Source organism: Herpailurus yagouaroundi, unplaced genomic scaffold (genome assembly GCF_014898765.1).
Source record: "Herpailurus yagouaroundi ecotype Mexico unplaced genomic scaffold, PumYag 215, whole genome shotgun sequence".
Classification (NCBI taxonomy): Eukaryota; Metazoa; Chordata; class Mammalia; order Carnivora; family Felidae; genus Herpailurus; species Herpailurus yagouaroundi.
In genome coordinates, this window is record NW_024412446.1 from 3,129,717 (window position 1) to 3,154,659 (window position 24,943).

Below are 24,943 nucleotides of genomic sequence, written 5' to 3' on the forward strand. Positions count from 1 at the left end.
TATCCAGTTTTGAAGAAAGGCTTCGTTGTGGATTGACTCTAATGTCTCACCACGGACACACATTTTCAGAATGTGAGGACACACATTTCCCCATGAAGATGGACACGGATGCCCATGCACTGTGGTATTCTCCGGGAGTCAGGGGACTGAGTTCTGCCCTGGTCCTCCGGCGCGGCCATGAACTCTCCTTGTTATCTCTCTCCTGTTCCTCCAGGCCTGGGTGGGATCACTGCCAATCCTCGGATGCTGTGCTGTGGTCGGTCAGGCCACTGTTTTCTGAGCATTGCTCACTGGGATTCCTGTCCCGTGGATTCTCTGTCCTCCTGGATCAAACTACCAGGGACTGTCCCATTGGCGTATATTCACTCACACTGAATATCTCGACATTAAAGATCCTTCCTGGGGCGCCTGGGTGGCGCAGTCGGTTAAGCGTCCGGCTTCAGCCAGGTCACGATCTCGCGGTCCGTGAGTTCGAGCCCCGCGTCAGGCTCTGGGCTGATGGCTCGGAGCCTGGAGCCTGTTTCCGATTCTGTGTCTCCCTCTCTCTCTGCCCCTCCCCCGTTCATGCTCTGTCTCTCTCTGTCCCAAAAATAAATAAACGTTGAAAAAAAAAATTAAAAAAAAAAATGGGGGTGGGGGGAGGCTGCCATCTTGCAATGTGCTATGGGGATAAGAATAACAATCACGGCACTTTCAGTGAAACATTCCCAGCCACCCACAGATGTGCCCAAGGCAGACATCACAAGTCAATCCCAGCATTCTCTCCCAATGAGGCTAGACATGCTGCCTCAGAATCTCATCCAGCCCAGAGCTGCCCTTTGTGTGAAATCCATTAGTCATATCTGATCTCACCCAAACTTTCCCTTGACCCATCATATTGCATAATAAGGATCCTCCAGAGAAGAAAAGAAAGCTTCTGAAATAATGAATTAGTGTCATGGCCAGAGCAGGAAACCGGTTCCCCACCTCTCTTGATAGCCTGATACAGTGGGAGGAATATGAGCTTGGGGGCTGGAAAGCCCACAGCTCTTGTGCTGACTGTACCTCTGTGTGCCAGTAGAAATGTCACCTCCCCTCCCTGAGTCTGAGGTTTCTTGACTGTGACGTCGAGATAACGCTGCAGACTTCACAGGATGGCTGTGAAGACCAAATCTGAGAACGGGGTACAGACCTTCAGGGACATTCATTCCATCCTTGCAAGTTTCTCCTCTTTCCCCTTCCCCTCCCCACTGTGGTACAATTCCACACAGAGAAGGTACCCCCAAATTAGGAAGCATAACTGAGAAAATGAGGGAAGAGATTGGAATGACTTTCTCAAAACGAATTCTGTTCACTCCCACCCTGCCACCCCCGTGTATGAGTCTGTGGCTTTGCCAAAAGCTGGAACGAGCTAATTCCCTGCTCAGCTGGGCAGCAGGCTCCCTGCCTTGGGAGGTTCCACCGGCACGCTGGGGTGTGAAAAGTTATTAGCAAAGACATAGCTCTGCCCCTTTGTTACCGCTTTTTTTTCTGACAGCCCCACCCTCCAGAGCGATTACAAAGGTAGTTAGCTGTAGACTTAAAAAAAAAGAAAAAAAAAAAAAAAAGTAGTTAAATCCTCATTTTCTGAAAGATTTTCAACTCCTGTGCCGTTTAAACTTAAAAGGTGTCAAGTTAAAAGCTTTGTTGCTTTTTTGTGTATTTTGGGTTTTTGTGTTTGTTTGTTTTCATTTTCGTTTTGCAAAGAGAGATCATCTGCCATAATGTATTGGGAGCCAGGAGGCTTCGGCTGCCTATGTGCTAGATGCCCTTAAGGGTGGGCATTGAGCCTTCCTCACTGTTCTCGTCCCCAGTGGGGACAATGACAGCAGCTACCACTTATGAAGCACTTGCTGTATGCCTGGTACTATGCTAAACACCCTATGTGTCTAGTTTCTTTTTCTTTCTTTTCTTTCTTAGCTATGAATTTATATTTTATTCCACTTGTGAATCAACAACTTGGAAGCCAACGATGTCTTCATTATTTTTTTTAAAGTAGACTCTACTGTCCTTCACTTAAAACCCCTGCGAACTGCTGCGATATAGACTGCCCACTATACTGACAGTCTGCGAGCATTGGTCATGTCTGTAAGCCAAATGATGTATACTCCTTTACTTTTCCCATTGGTGGAAAACAGATTCTTAAAAATATATGGCAAAGCCTGGACACAACCTAGATGTCCACCATTAGGGAAATGGTGGAGTAAATTATGATGCATCTTTACGATGGCGTAGGATGTATCTATAAAAAAGAATGAGAGGTGTGCCTGGGTAGCTCGGTCGGTTAAGCCTCTGACTTCGGCTCAGGTTATGATCTCGCGGTTCGTGGGTTTGAGCCCCACATCAGGCTCTCTGCTGACAGCTCAGAGCCTGGAGCCTGTTTCGGATTCTGTGCCTTCCTCCCTCTCTGCCCCTCCCCTGCACACACACTCTCTCTCTCTCTCTCTCTCTCTCAAAAATAAATAGAAAGAAAAAATTAAGAAAAATTTTTTTAAAAGAATGAGAAACATTTCTGTGTCTTACCCCACCAACAACCTCATTAGGTAGAAAGCATTGCTGTCCATTTTTCCAACTGACAAAAGAGCTTGAATAAGTAACTGAGCCGGGATTTGAATCTCGGCCCCCGTGATCCCACGGTGAGACGGGTTTTAGGATTCAATGTGATCATGTGGGTGGGTGCCTGGCACACAGTCGGGGCCCAGAAAACATTGGTTCCTTTTCAAGTCAAGTTTCAGGTAGGGTAGGCATGAATGCATGAAAGTGACGCCTGCTGCTGTTCTCACTGACAGCTCCCCGTGAAACTTTGCTGGTTGTGCCTAGAGATACGGAAGGGCCCTCGTAGGCCTGGGCCAGAAACTCCTAAAAGTTCCGCCCTTAGGCAAAACCGGCTCTGAGGCTCCTTGAAAAATGCTAATGCAAGTTCTACAGGGCCTCAGCTTGGATTCAATTTCTACCCACAGGCATAGGCTCAAAGAACATCCATACAAAGGAAGGAGAATGAGATGGGAACAAGAGACGTTATGTAGATGCGTTGTCAGAAAGAAAATGCAGGGCGGACAGATCGGGGCCTGTGGGAGGGGGGGGGAGAAGAGAAGGAGCCCAGGTGTCCCAAGCAGATCGCATCCCGGCTGCCCGTCAGACTCTGCACTTACTTGGTGACCTTGGGCAAGTTGCTTAACCTCTGGGTCCTCAGTTTTCACACCAGCAGCTTTGAGGAATCACGCTAATTCTGTCCTGGTCAGGTTTGATAGTCACACAGAATGCACCGGCAGGGGCCTCTGGCCAGCACCCATTCTGAACGCTCAGTTGCATAACTGTCAAATCGAGTTCGTATTTTTATTTTTACCCTGGATCCCAGAGTTGTCTGGGAGCAGAGCTCTTGGCTCAGTGCCTGGCATGTCGCGGGCGATAAATGTGACACCCCCATCTCTGCTGGCCCTTTCAGCAGTATTAGTCCCTGGTGTCCTTCTTGTTGATAGCCTTTCAACCACAGGTGACCGAATCCCACCTCGATAATGCTTGTTCATTGTGCCGGAAGATGTTCAGCCAGCCAACCGGTAGGATCAGGGACCTCACAATTAGTCTGTCTTCTGGAAGATACGTTCCGCCGTGGTCCCAGGGGGGAAATTGGAAAACCAAGCCTGCAGCTTTCAATCTGAGAAGCATTAATGCCATAAAGTATTTCAATTCTAACCAAGGAGAGCGACAAAGCTGTGAGTACCCAGCAGATGTGGAGACGGGGAATTGCCATCTCCCCAGGCTTGATTACAGAGAATTGGTTCCCGTTCAAGAAGCAGCTGGCTAGAAGGATGAGAGGCAGATTTACAACCTGGAAAGTGTGGTGGGGTGTCTGGGAGAGAGAGAAATTAGCATCATCAAACAGTAGTAAGAGCTGGTGTGGAGTGAGTTTCTACTACATGCCCGGAATGATCGCGGGCGCCTTGTCCAGGGGCAGTGGGAACAAGTCGCCAAGAGGACAACAACGTGCACGTATTGACCTCTGCTTCATGCAGCCACTGTGTAGGGGCTTTACAAATGCATTCTCCTGCTTGATTTTTATACTGGCCGTGGGAAGCCAGCTTTCATCTTCCAGAGGAAGACCCTGGGGCCCAGGGAAGTGAACAGTGACTCTGCAGGGCTGGGGTTCGAACTCCAGTCTGCCAGTGGCAAAAGCTTGCTCTGAAAATCATTCGACAAATAAAAGCTTTTATCAAAACTGGATCGGTGGAGAAGGAAACAGTTAAGCTTAGAGATTGGACCTCTGGTTTTGCTCCCCGAAGCCCACCACAGAGCTGGGTGAGAGAAATAAGGACCCAGGTGGCTGGCCACGTATGGAATCTTTGCAAGAGTCCAAACCGATCAGTCATCCCATCCCATAAACTCCTCCCTACAGTCTCAAGACTTTCAGGGGCCTCGGTGGTCACCCCATCCAGCCTCATTATCTGACACATGAGGAAACTGAGGCCTGGAAGGGGAGAGTGACTTATCAAAGGGCCACAAAGGAAATTAGTGGCAGGTGTAGGGCCAAAATGGCTTTCCGTCCCTGGGAAACACTCTTTCTACAGAACGGCCCTTCCCACCCACCTCTTAACCCACCAGTTCTCAACCAACTCACAGAACAAAGAGATGACAACCTGATTTCTCCATTTTGAGAGTAGATCATCCCTTGTTCCTGACTCAAAGTTCTTTAACTAGGAAAGAGCTAGTAAATAAATTCTCGATGTCTTTCTGGATAGCTTAAGGTGGCGAATGAGTCCCCGCAACTATATGCCAATATCCTTATCTGCAGTAAGGATCCATGAATAAAGGCCTTCAGGCTTCATAAAAGAAGAACCCCCAAAAAAAAAAAAAAAAAAAAGAAGAACCCACGTGGGACACATCTGTCCATCATCTCTGGGTCCCCTGTGTCCACTATGGGGCCTGGGACAGTAAGATTCAGTACAAGTCGTTCAATAGAAGTGAACTTCAGATCAACAGACAATGCCAGCTCTTTATCTGTGCAGCTTGGGCTCCATTTCCATGCTTATTGGTGGTGGGTTCAGAGGAAAAGAAATTTTGGATCCAGAGGAAAAGAAGCAAAAGTAAATTCGTGATGTAATTACTCTATTTGGTATTGAAGCTCAGTGATTCTAGATCACTTCCATAATGAGAAGAAGTCTGCATGGTGTTTTAAATTAAATTGTTAGAGTCACTTTTTAAAAATGTTTATGTAACTTTTTACAGAAACGAATGCCTTTAGCTATGCTCTCACTCGTAAGAGAATCTATGCAGACGTTACACTGTTTGAGTTAATTAGGACTAAATCAATGAAGTCGCAGTCAACGGGTTAATTGTCTCAAGATTGGTGAATAAAATCCACCGCCTATGGCAAATAAAGCTTACAGCCTCAAGTAAACTAACACCGTTTTCAGAACAAATATTTTAATAAATGTAGTGTCTTAAATATTAATAGTCTCAAGGTTACAAGTCAATTGGCCTTAGAACGTTTAAAACAAAGTTTTCAAGAAGACAGGAATAAATACTTTGCCCTTTTGTGGGCTTAGAAAGCACTTGATAATAACAGGATATAAACTGAGCAGATGTTTAACTTAGTTTTTCAGAAACTGGTATGTAGGTATCCTCGAACTTTCTGGCATCTGTATCTATACATGTGTAATTGATTTAAGCACACTTTGTATTCTAAGGACTGTGTCAATAGAATCTTAAAGTTTCTAGGACTTCTTGCTCAAAAATCAGGTGTGGTCTCTGGTTTTGACTTTTATGTTAATCAAAGTTGATTCAAGTAGCATTGGGAATGTTTTCATTCTTACATATATATATATATATATATATATATATATATATATATATATATACACACACACACACACACCCACACACACACACATATATATATGTTTGTGAAATGTATATACGCATGTGTATATACACGAAATCTGCCAAACGACCCACACCCAAAAAGGTGAGCAGATTTTCTCTAAAATCAAAACGAATGTTCCAAGTGCTTTGAATTGAAGCATGGATCCCACAACACACAAGAAGGAGACTTCTGAAAGCCGCAGAGAAATCACAGAGAATGGTTTGATCCGAAGCTTGCTCGGGGTGAGGTGGGAGTGCCGTTAGAAGACCACGCCTTGCACAGGAAGACACCCCAGAAGAGACGGAGCTTTTGAATGGTAGCCTCAAATCCAAAGTCATAGGGCGGGGGCTCTGGATCCCATGCACTAATTTGCGCTCATGCTGCTTCTCAGAAGGACAGCTTTGCACGGACTGCTGCAGGGCAAATAGCGACGGGTGTGTTTTGTTTAATGATGGTTAACAATTACAGGAAGCCATCTAGGCTTCCATGTGTCATTGCCAACTCCGTGTCTATATGTAATCAGAGTTCATAAGCGTCAGAATCAACTGGGAAATAAGGGAAGACAGTGTACTGGGGAGGCAGGGACATTTGTCTTGACACCCAGGAATGAGCCAGTAACAGCTCAGATCTTTTGCTCTTTTCACCAGGGATCAAACTGGAATCATGGGCCTTAACTCTCAACATATGATCTCATGCTAATAATCCTTATTTTTCTTCAGATTTGGCTGGGAACTACCCCCTCCCTCAAGGTCAAAGCCAAGCCACAGTGGAATACACTTGCACATTTCAGAGTAAAGTGCTTCAATGACCATGCAGGACACGCTCAGGGGGCCACCAGCAATGAGCTCAACCCTGAGCTCTATACCTTGGCGGAGGGATATAGGGTGGAGGTTAGAAGTTGAGCAGAGGACATTTCTTTGAAGTGTGTTGTCCTTGTGTTTTGCAGAGACATTAGCTAGTGCCATTGCCTTTAAGGAACCTCTCCTGAAGGGCCCTGTCAAGAGGTGGCCTGCGGGAGCAAGGGGGCACTCCCAAGTGACTTCTGGGGAAAACGTCATGGCGGGGTGCCCACTGGAGATCTCACGGGGAGCACATCGCCCACGCCGAAGAGCCATACAGTGCAGTGAAACCCATGAGAGGGGGCCCCCAGAGGCCCCCCAAAATGTGACTAGAGAAAAGTCCTCTTTTTTTGAATAGCCTCTGACCCCATCTTACTCCAAAACCAAATCATGACAGCATCTGTCAAGTAGAAACCTCTATGCCCCCAATCTGTTCTCCAAAAGCTCATTCTCTTTCTGGAAGGATCAGGAATCATCAGGGGAGGTGGAAAAAGAAAAGAACCCAACCACACTGGCATTACCCACTCCAGGCTTCCAGGGAGACTGGAAAGACCCTTGAAGTTCCAAGTTTTAAGAATTACGAGAGACTGGACATTTTACCGCTGAAATCAGACCATTTAAGGACTAGCAGTGACCAAAGGGGTTTTAATTTCCTGAAAGTGACAAGAAATGGAGGGACCTGCCTGAGATACCATCTGTGGGTGGGGAGACAGGGTTGATAGACTGGATTTGTCAGACAGTCCTGAGAGGGAGAAAAAAAATGGAAGTTGGTTTACAATTGTACACTATCAAGTTTCCATTCTGTCAACATCGTGGTTATTTTCGTCTGTTCTTTCTCCTCCGGGGAGCAGGTAGGGTGAGGGGTGAGGGGTGCTAACCCTGGTGCAGGTCGAGAATTGTTTGATGAGCAGGCTGTTTTATACGTGTACGGCCAGAAGCTGCCAAGGCTGATGACCCGTGAGCAGAAGAGAGAAGGCAAAGATCAGAAAAACAGAGGGGAAAGAGAAGAGAGCCAGGCCGTGATGGAAACAAAGGGCTTGGTTCCGCCGTGTGCACCGCTGAGATGCCCAAGATGCAGACTGCTCCACGACAGAACATTCTGGAATGAGGGACGCCAACTAGCAAGGGCCTGAGAATGGGGGAGCGGAGCAGTCCTCCGGAGGGATGTGCTGCAGGAGAAATCACCCAGCACTGAAAGGTCATCCGAAGGGTTGCCCGGAAGAGGATGGGGAGAAGGGGCCCAGCTTGTATCAGTTAGAAACCGCCGAGATTGCGCCGCAGGAACAATCAAGCAGCACGACTCGGTGGCTTCAGAGGTTTCCTGCACAGGCTGGCCAGGGCTGTGCTCTGCACCGTCCTCACCCTGGGACCCGGCGTGAAGGGGCAGCGACTACTGGAACATGATCCGTGGCTGCGGCAGAGGGAAAAGAACATGTAGTGTGTTGTACACGGGCTCACCTCTACTCCTGTGGCTTTGGCCAAAGCCGATGACCCGGGAGCACCTTTTCAGAAAGACGGGAAAGAGTAACCGGAAACTAGTGAGCAATGAGGCAGTGTGTCCCCAGTGCCTGGGGAGAAGAGGGAGGCCCTGCTGACATGGAACCAGAGGCTGAACCACTGGGCTGACGAAGGTGGACTGAACTACCTACCAGGGCCGGGGAGGGAGCAAGCATACCACGGGCTGCTCGCCAAGCCAACAGCCCCTGCACCAGGTGTGATGCCAACCCCCCAGAGAGAGGATGAGGGGCAGGATCTGTGATCCCTGACCTCCTGGGAGTCAAAGCCAAGGCCACATGTACCCCGACAGCTCCTCACGATGAGCTGAAACCAGGGTCAGCGTGCGCGAGGGGAAAGAGCCCTGGACTTGGAGTCGGAACGTCTGAGTCTGGTTCTAACCGGACTGTGTAACCTCGGTCGAGTTTATTCCTCCCTTTCACTTTCTCTGTCTCGTTCAGGTCTTATCATTGCAAAGGACTCACTTCATTAAAACAGAGAATGTCCCAAAGTAGAGGGACAGAAAAATATCAGATGGATGCCAAGGCCCCACGGGGACTGGAAATCACGGACCGAGGTTCCTGTCCATTGCTACTGTCACTCACCCTGCTTCTCTACTTGTCTGCAGCCGCCTTCTTTCCTCTCTGAGAGGGCCTCCCTGCTTCATTTCCATCCATGCCTGCTCCCCTGCTCCAGACGGGGCCCCCACAGGCCTCCTCCTCTCAAACACAGCTTGACGTGCAGTGCCTGCAGCTAACTTGTCCCCAGGACAGAGAACGTGACGGACCTGGACTGAGCCAGGCATCCACGGCTGGTCCAGTCGGCTGTGCCCGGGGTAGGGGTCGGGCACGTGTCCGTTTGGTAAGGACTATGCAAGCGGACTATCTGCCAGTGGATGCAGACCAGTGGGCATTGTGACTTCATGGAGCAGCTGCAAAGTGACAGTCACCTGATTGTCACATCCTTGTGCTCAGTGGTACTTCCGTATGGTGTCCCTTGAACCCAAAACATCAGGTGAAGCAAACGCATTGTAAAAGCGATTTCTGTATGCTGCGTCAGCCGGAAAGTTCTGCCACAGAGTACAAGACCAGCCCGCTAACCACATGTTTTAGGAGGAACCTCCTCTTGTGAACAAGAGGCTGCTACACGTATCGTACTTCAGAGGTTTGTTGCAAAGTCAGGTGCGGGGGGCAGACCCACTCTTAAATTTGGGGGACTCAAGCACGAAAGCAAATGGAGGCCGGTGGACCTTAAGTTTAAATATTCAAGGGGCAAAAATCAAGTCCTTCCCCAAATAAATAAAATATGTTCTGTCCTCTTGCCTTGAAGAATATATCTTTATAAATTTCTATCATACCTATCTTTCTAGACACAGGTATATCTAGAAATATATATATATATATATATATATATATACACACACACATATATATATAAAGCTACATGTGTGTATAAAATGTATACATTTAGAGTTTTACACGTGAAAATATATAATGTTTATATATAAAGTCTTGCCACACATATATATGCATCTATGTGGTGTGTATGTGTGTATATATATATATATATACACACACACACACACACACATATAATTTTATACACACATCTTGCTTTATATATACATACAATCTGGCTGTGGTTTGTATATGACTGAAGGCAAAATATCAAAGATGACTACATTCAATTTTTATTGCTCACGTGTGGCTGTTATGTTGGTGATACAGTGAGATTCAGAGGAGTAATAAAATAAAAACATGCATTACTTATAAGTATCATACATTTATTACATAAAATTTATTTTTCTCGCTTTCATTTCAGCAAAGGCACTAATTGCCTTCTAATAGTCAATATATTCACCTAAGACGTGTTTTATTGGCAGTCATAGCAAATCAGATGACTTCTGAGTATTTGTAATTCTTACTCTCTTATTATCATTATTAATTCCAGTTTGGACAGATTGCTCTGCTGAGACAGTAGCAACTAGAATTGTCGATAAACACATTAATGAAAATAATTCTTAGTTTCAGAAGAAGACCATGAATTTTACCTATTGTGTTCAGACACTGCAAAGGGGCCATGTGTGATAGGTCATTGTCTCAAAAGATATTATTAAATATGTAAGTGTCACCAAAAATTACTATCTGTGATGGTTAATTGTATGTGTCAACTTGATGGCCCGAGAGCTGGTACACGTGATTTCTGGGTGTGACTGTGTGGGTGTTCCGGAAGAGATTAGCATTTGGATCAGTCAACTGAGTGAAGAAAGAGGCTGTCACTGATGCAGGTGGACATTGTCCAACCTGTTGACGGGTTGAATCGAACAAAAAGCCAGAGGGAGGGTGAATTTTCTCCCTTTGCTTGATCTAGGGCGTCCGTCTTCTCCTGCCTTGGACACCACCACTGGCTTTCCTCTTCTGCTTGTAGACTCTGGGACCTCTTGGCCTCCATAGTTGCATGAGCCAAACCCTATTATAAATCTCCTCTTCTATAAACCCCTAATATCTTATGGGTTCTGTTCCGAACCCCAGTACACTATCACTTATGTCATGATTGTCACTGACTCCTGCTTATATAGACACACACATACACACTATCCACACACATCTCAGAATAAAGTTATTTCTTAGTGCGACACGATCTCACGTTTGTGATTTTGTAAACACCTCACCAAGTCATGAGTTCTGTCAGAACGACACATGACAACAAAAGAAACAATAGCTTGGACCTTCTCTTTAAGCAGGAATCAACTGTTGCCCTACCGTCTGAGAAGAGGGATTTGAAAAGTTCACGGCTTTCCCTTTTTGCTAACCCAGAGGCTTCTGCAGTTCATACCCTCCACGGTCTCTGTATGCACGGCCACACAGCAGCGCCCGCCTGCCTCTTATTCCAACACAGCTTCCTTTGGTTCGGAGGCCACGGGGCGAGAGATGGGCAGGAGTGTGTCCGGGGACCAGACACTGTCAATCACAAAACAGATGCTTAGGGTTCCAGGTAGTTCTATGTAGGTGCTGATCAGTGGATCTGGAGGGCAGACTACAGAGGAGCATTTCACCACATTTATTTTTGAGCTGTGTGTTGTATGTGCGGCCCTCTAGAAACGTGGGGTAAAGGGCCTAAGAACTTTATTTGTTGGGGGACCAGCGAAAACCTATGTGGGTTTAAACAGAAAGGAGCTCTCCTCCCCCATCAAGCTCCTATACGCCCCACGGTGATCAAGGCCACGGGGTACAAACTGCAGCGGGAGAGAAAGAACAGGAGGCTGATGCCAGCCAGGGAGGGAAGCTAGCTGCTGTCACTCCAGCTGGAGGACACAAGAGGGACATGAGAAGGTCCCAAGGAGGAAAGTGTCTTCACTTTGTCCGCTGTTAGCACTAGGATAATGTGCGGCCCCAGGAAATGAATCCATCAGACTCGGATTCCTGGTTCTCCTTGGGCCCAGGAAGGACAGGGAGGGGAGGATCCAGGGTCACTGAGAGAATCACGCAGCAGCTCCCTGAGCACTGACCCTCCTGGAGCCCAGCCCAAGAGTCTGCAGCATGTGTCTTCAGGACTAGTGGGGCCTCTCAGAGGCTTCTGATGAACAGAAGCCGGGTTTTAGAGAAGAATTGTACCTTTCAATGGATATCGCTGGGAGAATGAATGCTGTAGTCAGTCACTCAGCGCCCTTTGTTGAGTGATGACATCTACCAGATCGGTGCTAGGTTTGGATGATCTTGAAAGGAAAATTCGTCTCAGCTCTCAGGGAGTTTGTGGGAGAATGGGGGTGGGGGGGGCAGCCATTAATGAAGAAATGTTGCTTGATGGGATGTGCACCTAAGTGTGCCAGAATGAAAAGGCACAGTGGGAAGGTGTTGGGCCTCACCTTCCGGGGGCGCCTGGGTGGCTCGGTCGGTTGAGCTCTGATTCTTGGTTTCAGCCCAGGTCATGATCCCAGGGTTGTGGGATCGAGCTCAGCGTCGGGCTCTCTGCTGAGTGTGGAGCCTACTTGAGATTCTCTCTCTCTCTCTCTCTCTCTCTCTCTCTCGCTCTCTCGCTCTCTCTCTCTCTCTCCTCTATCCCTGCTCTGCTCACATGCCCTGTCTCTCCCTTTCCAAAAAAAAAAAAAAGGTGGGGGGTGGGGAATGCCTGGGTGGCTCAGTCAGTTAAGTGTTTGACTTGGGCTCAGGTGGTAATCTTGCGGTTCGTGAGTTGAAGCCCCGCATCTGCCTCTGTGCTGACAGCTCAGAGCCTAGAGTCTGCCTCGGACTCTGTGCCTTTCTCTCTGCCCCTCCCCTGCTTGCGCTGTCTCTCTCTCAAAAATAAACGTTAAAAAAATAAAAATAAAAGGAACAAAGGAAGAAAGAAAGAGAGAGAGAGAAAGAAAGAAGGAAGGAAGGAAGGAAGGAAGGAAGGAAGGAAGGAAGGAAGGAAGGAAGGAAAGAGGAAGAAAGAAAAAGAAAGAAAGATTTGCTCTGATCTTACTTAGCACGTGGTGAATGCTCAGTCCAGCCAATGGGCGACTCTGCTTTCTATTCCCCTTTTAATTGAACAACCACACCCCAGCAATCTGCCTGGGGCAATCTGAACACACTTGACCGATGAACATGACCTAGACTTCTAACCGACCCACAGACAGCTGCTGGCAGATGCAGCAGTGGGACTTCAGGAACCAGTCCTTCAGATGACGAGTCCTTTCTGCAGGATTGTCTAACAAATGCCCCTTGTCACTAGAAAGTGGTTGTGCCGGTGGCTTTAAGGTTAAGAGCTTGGGGATGAGTCCCCACACAGAGACTGGGGAGGGGGGGGGATCTATGTCAGACCAGAGCTCAAACTCCCCTTTTGCCAGCCGTAGCCAAAATGTGCCCTCCCCTGTCCTGCCGTGCGTGTGAACTCCCTGCACAGGAGCTGGGGTTTCCTTTCTTGCACTTGCACCCAGGAGAGGTTTCTGGGCACCCCCTCCCCGCCCCGGCTGGGAAGGGCACCCCCTCGCCCTGGCCACAGGGGACTCTTCTGGCTAGGAACTTCACCAGACCAAATCTGCGCACTAAGCCGAGGTGGCAGCCCAGAGAAATACCCAGAAAGACCCAGAATGAGGCAGAAACTGTCCCCAGTGCAAGATACCGTATTAGCTTCCTGCTGCTGCTGTAACAAATTACCGCAAACCGAGTGGCTCAATACAACACAAGTTTACGCTCTTGTAGTTCCGGAAGTCAGAAGTCTGACGTGGGTTTCACTGGGCTGCAACCAACGTGAGACCAAGGACACTGCTCTCCCGGAGAGGTTCTGGGGAGAATGTGTTCGCGGCCTTTTCTGGCTGCTGGTGGTCCCCAGCATTGCTTGGCTTGTGCCTCCATCACCGTCATCTCTTCTTTTCATCCGTTCCTCCTCTTCTGTGGTCCACGCTCCCTGTGCCTTCCTCTTACGAGGACACTGTTTATGACAGTGCCCCCCAACCCCCTGGAAAATCCAGAGTAATCTTATCCCTAAAATCCTTAATCTAATCCTACTGGCAAAGTCCGTGTTATCATATAAAGTAACATTCGCAAACTTCAGCGATTAGGGCCAATGTGCTTTGGGGGCTATTGTTTAGCTGTATCTGCTCTTTATCTGATATTCCAAACCCCCTGCCTTAGACGCTGGACTCCTTCTGATAAAGAATGGCAATGGCAATTAGACCCAGCGGCCACCCTTCCAGAGCTTGTGTTTGTTCTGAAAAATAGTAATTCCTGAGAGCGGCACGCTCTGTTTCGTGGAGGAAAGTTTTATTAATGACAAGGGAGAGGGGCTTTACAGAATTAAACAGTCAGAGTACACATAAAGAGGGGGAGAAGTACAGAGAAGAGCAAAGAAGGGTTAGTACATCAAATCGGGTTCTCGCAACATCCAACCTTCTGGCTGGGGAGGGCCCGTGGTGAACGACTGGTTCGAGTCCCCACTGAGGGTCCTGAGCAGAGCATCTTCCCCTCAGGTGAGGCTTCCAACTAACTATTCCCACCAGGGCAATATGTATACTACCCGTGTGTGATCCGTGGCGCATCATTCAGTGGACCTACGTGCAGTCCTGAGCAAACTGGGTTTTTTTCTCGTCGTATCTCACAATCTGAGGAGCCTGGGCGTTTGTTCATTCCTCTCCCCTCCCAGATCCATCCCAGGGGGCCAGCCTGGTCTGGCTCCAGGAGGAATGTGAGGACCATGAACCCTCTTGGGGTCAGGAACCGAAGGGCCAGTTCTGATCCCGAGGCCAGATAACGGAGCGCAAACCAGCTAAGGCCCTCGTGATTGTGTGCGTGCAACTCTGAGCAGAAATGCATGACATGTGACACAAACAAGTTCTATTCAGAACAGCGTTCCAGCTGGGGACACAGATGCGTCCACAGTCAGCTGTCCCCAGGAGCTCCTCAGGAACTCAGCTCCTCAGGGAGGCGGTGGCCTCCCAGGGGATGTAGTGACCAGACCTGGCCTGCTTCTACCTGGGTGACTTTGGGGCATGCCTGTGACTTTATGGGAATGTCCAGAGCTCAGTTGCTGGGAGCCTTCACCTGGTGAATTTACAAAGAGCCCCCTCTCTCTCCATACCTGACCCTCCACCTAGTCTGAGAATGGGCTGGGAAGGACGGATGGATGCTGGTAAGCAAGAGGAAGAGGGGAAGGATGGACAGGAAGAGTTTCACACAAGCTGTGTAAGAAAAAACAAGAGCAGGGGCACCTGGGTGGCTCAATAGGTTAAGTGACTGACTTCAGCTTAGGTCATGATCTCCCTGTTCATGAGTTCAAGCCCCGCATCAGGCTGTACTGACAGTTCAGACAGAGCCTGGAACCTGCTTTGGATTCTGTGTCTCCCTCTCTCTGTCCCTCCCCTGTGATCTCTCTCTCTCTCTCTCAAAAATAAATAATAAAAAAAATAAATAAAAAGTAATAATTTAAAAAAATAAAAACAAAACAAAACAAGAATAGATAGGGCAGATGAGGAAAGGCAGGAAGAGGGTGAGTCCCTCCTTCCTGCCTGTACAGGAATGAAAGGAACTGAATCATTCGTTCTTCATTCATGCATGCATTGGAAAAACGGAAAACAGGAAGGATTGGAGAAATATTTGTGTCTCTATACACTGGCATTTTAGGAAAATCAATGGATTTGAAATTAAAAATACTAATCCCAGCCCAAAACCGTGTCCTTGAGCAAGTTACGCTTTCAGATCTGATTCAGCATCATCACTAAAAAGAGAAGACTGGCTGCCCGATTTCCAAAGGCTAGGCTGTATCTTACTTTTTCAGAAATGGCAGCAGTTTCTTTTCCTTCTAGGAGGTGGCTGGCACTATTTGAAAAGAAACCAAAATATTTCGGTTTTTGTTTTTTTGTGTTTTGGGGTTTTTTTGAACTCCGTTTCCCCCCCCAGGCAATTCCTGAAGTGGCCACTAGATGGCAGAATGAGACCACAATGGTGCTGTGTCGAGGCCGGCTTGCAGATTCGTGCGCCGCCCGGGCAGCAGCAAGCCAGCAAGCTGCTTCCCGCAGGCGTCTGATTAATAATGGGGCTGTAATTATCTTTACACAATCCCGATTGCAGCCCTGTTGTAGCCTAGCTGTTAAATTAAACTGCACAAATAAATATGCTGGGCAACACAGCCTCCCCAGCGGTCCCCACCCAGGAGGTGATCACGCTCATTAGCATATCAAAACAGAAACTCAACCCTCCTACTTCCCTTCATTTTCATGACAAAAGGGGCTCCCTTTTATCTCCCCAGCAACCCAATCTGTATTTAAATAGCTCTGTGAAGACTGATAACGTTATTACTTTATTTCCCTACGTCTAGCTCTGGGGAGATCTCCAATCTGTTTTCTCTAGAAACTGGATGGATGGGTTTTATTAGGAAGATGAATCAGCCCCCACTCCCACCCCCTTCTGGCTGCCAGGAGCTTGTTGCTTGCTCAGTGTGGTTGGAAAGGAGGATGCCTGTCCCGAAGACCAGAAATCACGCATCTGTTCTGCTGTGCGGCCGGGACCCAGTCAAAAAATGCCTGATGTCACCATGGTTTCAGGTCAAAATGAAGCAAATAAAAAAATTAAGAACAGAGACAAACACGAGCCTGACGTCTGAGTGGGCGCACTCCGTACGGGTGCTGGAGTTATCAACTGTATGGCTCTGGGCTCTAAGTCACTGAAGGACTTGGAAATCCCTGAGACCATCCCAGTCCTGGTTCCAGGGTCAGCTAAGTGCTTTTCATACATTTTGCAAAATGTCGTCTCTGAATACATCTGGTTTTTTTGGAAGCAGTCCTGTTTTCATCAGACTCTTAAGTTTTAAGAACCACTATCTCTAGTCCTTGCAACTGCTCGTTTAAGGGTGATGAGCCAAAGTTCAGGAGAGAGGAAGGGGTTCCCTGGTGTCCGGGGAGCTCTCGGCTAAGCGAGACAAGGGCCCTCTGGGTCTCCTGACTCCATCACCTCTTGACTGCTTCTCATTTGACTTCCTTGAGCCTCAGGAACTGTGCGGACCCACACATCACAACCTCATTCCCTCCTCCTGGCACAGAACATGTATCAGAAAGCTGGGGTTGAAAGAAAGAGTGAGAGAATGAATGGTAAACTGGGAAGGGGTGTTTAGATCAAAGAGACAGGCAGGTGACCAAAGCGCGTCCCTAACTGAGGTGGGGGGGGGGGGGGCATTAAGTCCAGCCCAGTGGGGAAGCAGGGGTGGGGGGGGCGGGTTTGGCATGAGGATGGCACCTGGTGTTCCCAAGGCTCACCTATGTAAGCTCTCAAGTTGGCAGATTTCTAGGATCACAAAGCTGGGCCCCAAATCCTGCACCTGCCACAGGCCACACTGGAGTGGGATTGGCTCAGAAATCAGGGCAGCCTGAGCCTAGGAGGCCGGGCTGGAGAAAGCCAGGCAGGGTTCACAGGACAGTGACACTGACCTCTGGCTTCCTGCTGGGGAGCGGGCACTGTGTTAAGCCCTGGCACACTGCAAAGAGATGCCAGCCATCGTCGCCTCCCTCAGGTAGCCACAATCTGGTGGGGACCATAGGTGGTGTGGCAGGGAGCCCTGGAGATGAGTAGAGAAGCATTGAGTGTGGTCAAGGCCAGCTCCAGATCTGTGCATGGGGGTTGCTGCTACGGTTTGGGCCATTCAAATGTTCACTTCACTATGGGGACCCAGGTTAAAGACTTTGAGGCCCACGGTATGGGGAGGAAGGGTGGAGCTTGGCTATAAACATGCCCCTCCCCCACCATCCGATGAGCCCCCACCTGCACTGTTCTGTGGTCCATGGGGAGAATGTCCCTCCTTCCTCCCAGTAGAGGCAGTGGGCTGGACCAAGCAGGGATGAGTGACCTGGAGAAAGAGAGGGGCCCTGTGCTCCTGGGGGGCAGGGGTGATGGGGGAAGCAGAACCAGGGATGGGAGCCGGGAAGAAAGGCATCCCCAGGAGGGAGAATCACCACCTTCCTGCTCACAGACTTCCAAAGGGAGGCCTTTCACTTGCAGCCCCAACCACAACATGGGGCTCTCTCTCCGGGGTCACCTAGCTAACATCCCCTAAGCTCACCTGCTTAGGAGACAAAAAAAAGCGAAGATGCTGAGGGATGCCAACTTCCTTTCCTCACGTCTGGAGGGGGCATCCGGGGGCATAAAGCCTGTGCCAAGCATCCCCTCTCGGCCCTGGGCCCTCGCACTGCAGCTGCCAGTGCCTTGTTTCCCTTGTGACAGGGGAATGGAGGGATGTGCCAACGGGCACTGTTGTCACACAGGGCTCCGGTCCCTTCCTGCTGGAGCCCTTCCTTGGTTCATGCATTTATGCATTCCACAAATATTAATTAAAAGTCTATTGTGTACCAAGCATTACACTAATCACTTAAGAGGCACGCGGAGTAAGAAAAGGACATAATAAAGCCTTCCATTCATCATCCTAGAGTGCTGGAGCCCCAAGGCAGCCTGCAAATTACAAGGCAGCTTCATTTCTCACGTGACCCAGAGGGTGGGAGCTGGAAGGGACCATAGGGTACGGCCCCTCCTGTTTCATGTTACCTGTGGGGATAGGGATGCAGAGACCAGCGTCTTGTCAACCTCCCCCTCACAGGTGAGTTAATGATTTGGGGTCCCAGCTGTTGTTTTGTTTTGTCGTGTCCCCGTTATCTCAGGAAGTTCCGCTTTGCAAGATGAGCTCCTTTTCTTTATCAGCATCCTCATCCTCCTACCAGTGCTGTGAGGTAGCACCTGTGCTGTGTCCCCTCTTACAGAGGCTCAGGATGAGGCCGAAAGAGTCCCATGAACTGCTTGGGATGCAGGCCAGGTCCCCCACATGGAAGGAGGAAAAGCAAAAGATAGGAGTTTGGGGCAGAGGTTCCAGAGCTGCAGACATGGTGGGTGGGGACATTTGAAAGGAAGAAGCTCAAGATGGGTACTAGGGGGGAGGCTATGGTGAGGCAGGCATGAGGCCACTGGGGCTAGGAGGACAATGGCTACAGGGGTGAGAGATGAGAGGAGCTACCCCAGGAGCTTGGCAGTCAAAAGGGTGGGTTTTGCAGAGAGACTGAGTGGGTTCAAACCTAGCTCTACTGCAGTCAGGGTGTGTGCACTCTGGCAAGTCGCTTAACCTTATTGGGCTCCTACTTCCTCATCTGTGAAAGGGGAATGACAGTGGTATCTTCCCCTAATGGTTGTTGAGGGTCATCTGAGAACACAGAGTCACTGGCTCATATGACACACTCAGGAAGCATTGTCTTCTTTCACTGATGTCAAAGTGACCTGCAGACATGGGGAAGATGTCAGAGGAGAGGGTTGAAGCGAGGCCCACCTGTCAGAGGCTGGCTTCAGGGACTGCAGGGATGTGTCCTGAGGGGCTTGGTCCAGGCTCTTCCACTCTCTAGGCCAGTGGCTTAAGAGAAGTCACTTCCTCCCTAGGTTTCACTTTCTTCATCTTTAGGTGAGGGATTGGCCCAAATGCTTCTCAGGAACTTTCCAAATCTCACATTCTATGGGGTCCACAGGGAGAAAAACAGAATTTAGGGAGAATCGGAGAAAGATAACACATCCTGACAGCAACAGTGGGAGCAGGGAGCAGCACAATCCTTGTTCGATCCAGAAGCGAAGGGAGCCGGGTATGTGTGGACAAAGGAGCCCCAGGACCAGGCACAGTGCGGCAAGATGTTTCACGTTCATTTTGAAAGATAGTTTTGCTGGATATAAAAGATTCTTGATTGACAGATTTTTTTTTTCTTTCTGCTCCTTGAATATCCCTTTCACACCTTTCACAGTGTCTGTTGTTTTTCTCCTGCATATGGGTCACACTTGCCAGCGTCTTTGCGTGACTTGCAATTTTGTGTTGAAAACCAGGCATTTTAGGTAATATATTGTAGCAGCTCTGGATACTGATTCATCTCGCCTCTCCAGGGTTTATTTTTGTTGTGGTTTTATTATTTATTGTTTTGCCACTTGGCTTGCTGTTTTAATGAATTCTCTTTTCCCTGAGGTGTGGAGTGTTTGGTGATACTCTCAGAGAGCACTGCCTTGGGTGTATGCACAGTCACCCTCAGCTAATAGTGACAGTAGTTTGCACAGAGCTCTCTTTGACCACCTCCTTACCTGCCTGTCTGTTAAGGTATTTGGCATCATAACTAGCCTTTAGGCTCCACTAATTACCACTGTAATTACTGGCTGCTTTCTTAATTTTCAACAACATCCTGAGGTACAGAAATTGCTCAGACCACTTTTTTGCCCATCACACTATGAAAAACCTGAATTGTTTGGCAGTCTGAGCCACTTAAATTAGTGCCAAAGTAGTTTCTGAAACTAGTTCTTATGGTATATTCTGACCCCAGGTGGAATCTCCTTAGCTCTCTCTTTACCTAGTGCTCTCTGGTGAACTACTTAGTACGTGGTTAAGCATGTTGTTTTTAATTAAGAAAAGCTACTGTTTTCTTTAAAAAATTTTTTTTAATGTTGATTTATATATTTTGAGAGCGAGCATGAGCAGGGGAGGAGCAGAAAGAGAGAGGTGGAGAGAGAGAATCCCAAGAAGGCTCTGCGCTGTTAGCATGGAGCCTGATGTGGGGCTCAAACCCACCAACCATGAGATCATGACCTGAGCCAAGATCAAGAATCAGACACTTAACCGACTGAGCCACCCCTGTTTTCCTTTTTTTTTTTTTTTTAATGTTTACTTTTATTTTGAGAGAGAGACAGAGAGAGAGTGCAAGCAGGGGAGGGACAAAGACAGAGAGGGGGAGACACAGAATCTGAAGCAGGCTCCAGGCTCCTAGCTATCGGCACAGAGCCTGACTAGGGGCTTGAACTCACGAACTGTGAGATCGTGACCTGAGCCGAAGTCGGCTGCTTAACCACCCAGGTGCCCCAAGAGAAATTATTGTTTTCAAGTGCACCTTCAGGCTTGAACTTTCCCATGCTGTTTCAGATAAAGTGAGGTTCTCTGAAGAGAGCTTCAGCTCTCTTATTATGGATTCTCTCTCCCTCTGCCTCTGAGAAAAATCTCTGAGCCACCACTTTGGTCTCTGGGTACGGTGGCAGCCTCTGTCTCCTTGGCTTGACTTTCCCAGTGTGAAACCTGCCCTGGGAGTGAGCTGGGGCTAGGATAACGGGGGCCCCAGTTCCCTCCACCTGCTGCACCTGGGGCTGAGTCTCCATCCTGTGAGTGACGGCCGTGTAGAGGAAGGAATCTCAACCTCTCCTCCGCACACATCAGAAATTTTGGCTCTTCGGTTTGGAGTTGGAGGGGAGGAGTAAGACCAGTGGCACGTCCCTCCTAATAAGGTGACGTATGATAATCCTTGATGGGGACTGGAAGGGAGAGGGAGCGTCATCTTCATAGTCACTCCTGACCAGAGTGGAGCTTCTGTCAGGCTGAGCTGGGGGCTGGAGATAGGAAACCCTTTGTGACTCAGTCTGTTTCTTACTGCGTTTCAGTAGACGTTCTTGAATAAATGTTTGTTCCTGTGCCATAGGTGCCCTGGGGACCATGTCCAGAGAATTTAGATAGTTGTGCTTTTTGAAATCGTTTTCACCAGAATGGCTTGTCTTGCTGGGGCGGGGGGTCACAGACCACCCCCCACCCGTGCTGCCATCCGGAAGTGGAGATTCCAAGTCCAGGATTCTTTCTAACGGCAGCGAGAGGTTGGTAACTGGACCAGCCATGGAGACAAAGGAGGCAGGTTATGGGAGTATGGCTGGGAAGCTCCTGCCAATGGCAGGAGACAAGCAAGTTAGTAGGATTTACCAATAGCAGTTGGAAGGATCTACAGAAAAGCATTATCCTCAGAAAGTTGCAGGACATTGTAATACGGTGACAGATGGCAGCTATATTGGATAGACTTGTCAAGTCACTATGTTGTACATCTGAAACTAATGTAACATTGTGTACCAGCTGTATTTTAATTTAAAAAAAAAAAAGGTGATGTGAAGAAGAAGAAGAAGAAGAAGAAGAAGAAGAAGAAGAAGAAGAAGAAAGCAAATAAAGTTGCCAGGAAATGAGAACAGTAGGCATCAGTGCCAGCCTGGTCCAGAGGGCCAGGAGGATTGACCGTGGGGCTTGCCAGCCTGTGCCAGGCAAGATGTGTGTGCCAGAGGTGTGGGGGGATGGTGGCCCGGGCACTTCGTGTCGCTGACTGGTCCAAAAAAATTCCCGGTGGCTTCGGTTGTGACTAATGAACGCCAGACTCCATTGTACTGAGGGCGACTATGTTCTGAGCCACCCTGCCCGTTTCCCGGATGCCACGCTCCAGAGTGGCCCGGGTGAAATCACAGCCTGTATATTCCAGATGTTTCTTGTATTATTCTGTTAATTTACCCATTCTCCCTCTTCTCTGCCCACCAACTGTGTCGTGTAAGCCCCCGGTAAAGGAGCTCAAAACGACCACAAGCAATTCCAATAACCTACGATAAAGCCAACAAGAGAGAACACAACAGCACGAGTGCGTGCTCACCCGGCTGGGGAGGGGGTTCCAGAAATTGTGCTTTAACTGCTTCTAAGTAGGAGATAGCCAGCCAGCTTAAACAAAAACAAAACAAAACCAAACCAAAAAGGACAAGCAGCAGGAGGGGGAGGAGGAGGAGGAGGGGGGAGGGGAAGGAGAAAGGGACGGGGACCGGAAAGGCGAAGGCAAAAGCAGAGGGAAATAGCCTGTGCGTTAGGGAAGCATGTGTGACCATGGCATAGTGGGAAGCTGCCAGAGGGTAGGGTAGACACGAGGCTGTGAAAGCAGGTGGTTCAACTTCCAGTCTTGCTCTCTTGCATCCAGATTGCACTGAGCACCTGGAACAGCCTGGTTTGAAACTGACCTCCACACCTCTGCTGCCAGCTGCCCATCGTCCCCTCCACCACCCAGGCCGCCCAACTAAAGATGCTCGGCTCGTCTCTGTCCATCATCAGCTCACAGCAGCTAAACTCTGGGAGGGGTTCTGGGAATGGTGGCCCCGGGGGGTTGCCCGAAAACCATCGGGAATCAGTGCTGAGCCTGCCTGAGCCCGGGCAGTCCGGCGCTGCGGCTGGGTGTGTGGCAGTTGTGTGTGCCGAGAGCAGGAGAGAACCGCGTTGTCTGTCACGGTCAGTGGTATCAGCATCAAACACAAACATTTCAGGAGCCAAGGTAGATAAGTCTGGCCACCGGCACCGCCTGGAGACGTTGCTCGGGGCCTGACTCTTCATCACCCCGGCCCTGGCCCCGTCGTATCTCTGTGTCCCCTCAAACTCTCTGGGGTGTCGAGTTTTGGAATCTGCCATTCACCGAAAGCTGTGACTCTGCAGGCACAAGGCCAAAACGTGGCGGGCTCACACATGTAAAACACGCCAGCATCCACACAGCCTTCCGCCTCCTTCATCCGGTTGGATCTTCCTGTCAGCCCTGTGTGACAGGCACAATGAGTATTGATGCTCCCACTTCACAAATGAGGAACGTAGCGCCCAGAGACTGTCAGTGATGTGTAGCCATCAGAAGAGGAACCAAAAAATCTGACTAGATATTCTGACCCCCAAGGAGAAAATGCTTTCACCCACCAGCACCTCTTTGTCCAAAAAGGGGAGCCAGGATAAAGGATGCTTAGGGGTCTGGGGTCCATGGGGGCAGACACTGTCTGTGCCTCTCCTCCCAGGCCCTTGACCTGCCTGGAGACAGCTCTGTGTGCTCCTAAGATTTGCTGGGTCTGGAGGCGCTTGGGTGGCTCAGTTGATTAAGCATCCGACTCTTGGTTTCAGCTCAGGTTTTCATCTCATGGTTTCGTGGGTTTGAGCCCTACATTGGGCTCCGTGCTGATGATGCGGAGCCTGCGTAGGATTCTCTCTCTGTCCTTCTCTCTGCCCTTCCCCTTCTTGCATTGTCTCTGTGTCTCTCAAATAAATAAATAAACTAAAAAAAAAATATTTCCTGGGTCTGCCACAGCATGGATCCTCTCTGGTGGGCTGTGATGGAAGCTGAGAGAGACTCTTGGGAGTGTCATGGCGGCAGCGGGGGGGGGGTCCAAATCCACATAGCAAGCCTTCCTCTTCACAATAACCATGCTGATGGGGGATTCACCATATTTTTCAGAGAAGCTAATAGAAGCTTGGAGAAATGGATTCAGTTACTACATAGTTAGGCCTTCTGGTCCCAAAACCCCACCCCACGCTCTATGGTCAAGCCAAAACTCTTACCACTGACTCTCTGGGGAGCATTGGAGCTTAATTAACAGGCATCCTTGGAATGCCCCTGTGTGAAGCATCTCACCCTTTCTCTGCCCTGAGGAAGGAAGAAATATCTGCTCCCAGCCCACCTTCCCAGTCTGATTTCCAAAGCCCTTGCTACCTTTGTGGTAACCACATTATATGTCATAAGATTTGGGCCCCTGGAGGGCAGAGCTCTCTCTGCCTCAAACATGACACTCACTGGGTGTCCCTCAAGGAATGGAGGAGCAGACACCATGTAAAAGATTTGAGTAAACCAACAAAGAGTGGGCTCTTATGTGATGGTGAGTTCTCTATCATTAGTCGTGTTTCAGAGACCAAATGAACCAAGTAGGGGTTCCTGCCTTGGGTAGGAATATGGAGCAATCGTTCTCCCAAGCAGAGCCTGGAAGTAAGGTCTCCACACTGTTAGTGACCCAAGAAGGTCTACCTGTGGTTATAACATGAAGCCCTTCCTTTGGTTTTATGGGCTAATAATAATCTCAATTTCCTAGATGTCTGCTTTGATGCACAAGATAAGTGGGATTACTAGTAACTTGAACCGTGAACTATAACGTTCACCAACAGCTTGGGTCTATGTTCTTTATTCTTTTCATCTCATTTTTTTTTTTTAATATACTTAGTTCTTTGTTTCCCTTCTGGAAAGTTGCAATGGGTAAGGACAGGAGCCAAGGTGTCTTTGCCATAACCAACTGGACTGCGGTCGAGAAAGTTTGTAGACTCTGCAAAAACTTCTTTCAAGTGTTAACTGGGATTCTTGTGTAGTTTCAAACAAACAATGCCTTTCCCGACTGGGTGGTGTGGACACGGTGTGCACGGTGTGCAGGTGGATGAAAATGCATGCAGTAGGAATGGCTGCCATTTATGGAGCCAACACCCCATTCTCTGCACTGTTACAGATCTTTCTCATATTGGCTTTCCTTTCATTCTCAGAACCCAGTGAATGAGTCCCTCTTTATGGCCTTCTTTTAAATCTGAGGAAACCGGATCAGAGAAGTAAGCCTGTAGCCTGCCTCAGTTTACAGAGAGTTGTAGGCTGCATTTGAAGTGCAGATTTAAAAGTTCTGAAAACCTCATTTAG

General features: G+C 48.7%; 1 protein-coding gene and 1 long non-coding RNA gene across 2 annotated transcripts in view; one reads left to right on the forward strand and one right to left on the reverse strand.

Moving 5' to 3' along the window:
* ASIC2 (acid sensing ion channel subunit 2) overlaps nt 1-24,943 on the forward strand; it is a 1,013,351-nt gene that overhangs the window by 319,427 nt on the left and 668,981 nt on the right. The window lies entirely within an intron of this gene.
* LOC121017134 (uncharacterized) lies at nt 7,343-9,275 on the reverse strand. Its single transcript, XR_005784636.1, has 2 exons — nt 8,817-9,275; nt 7,343-8,128 (listed from the first exon to the last, which is right to left on the reverse strand). It is a non-coding gene; the product is annotated as an uncharacterized LOC121017134 (long non-coding RNA).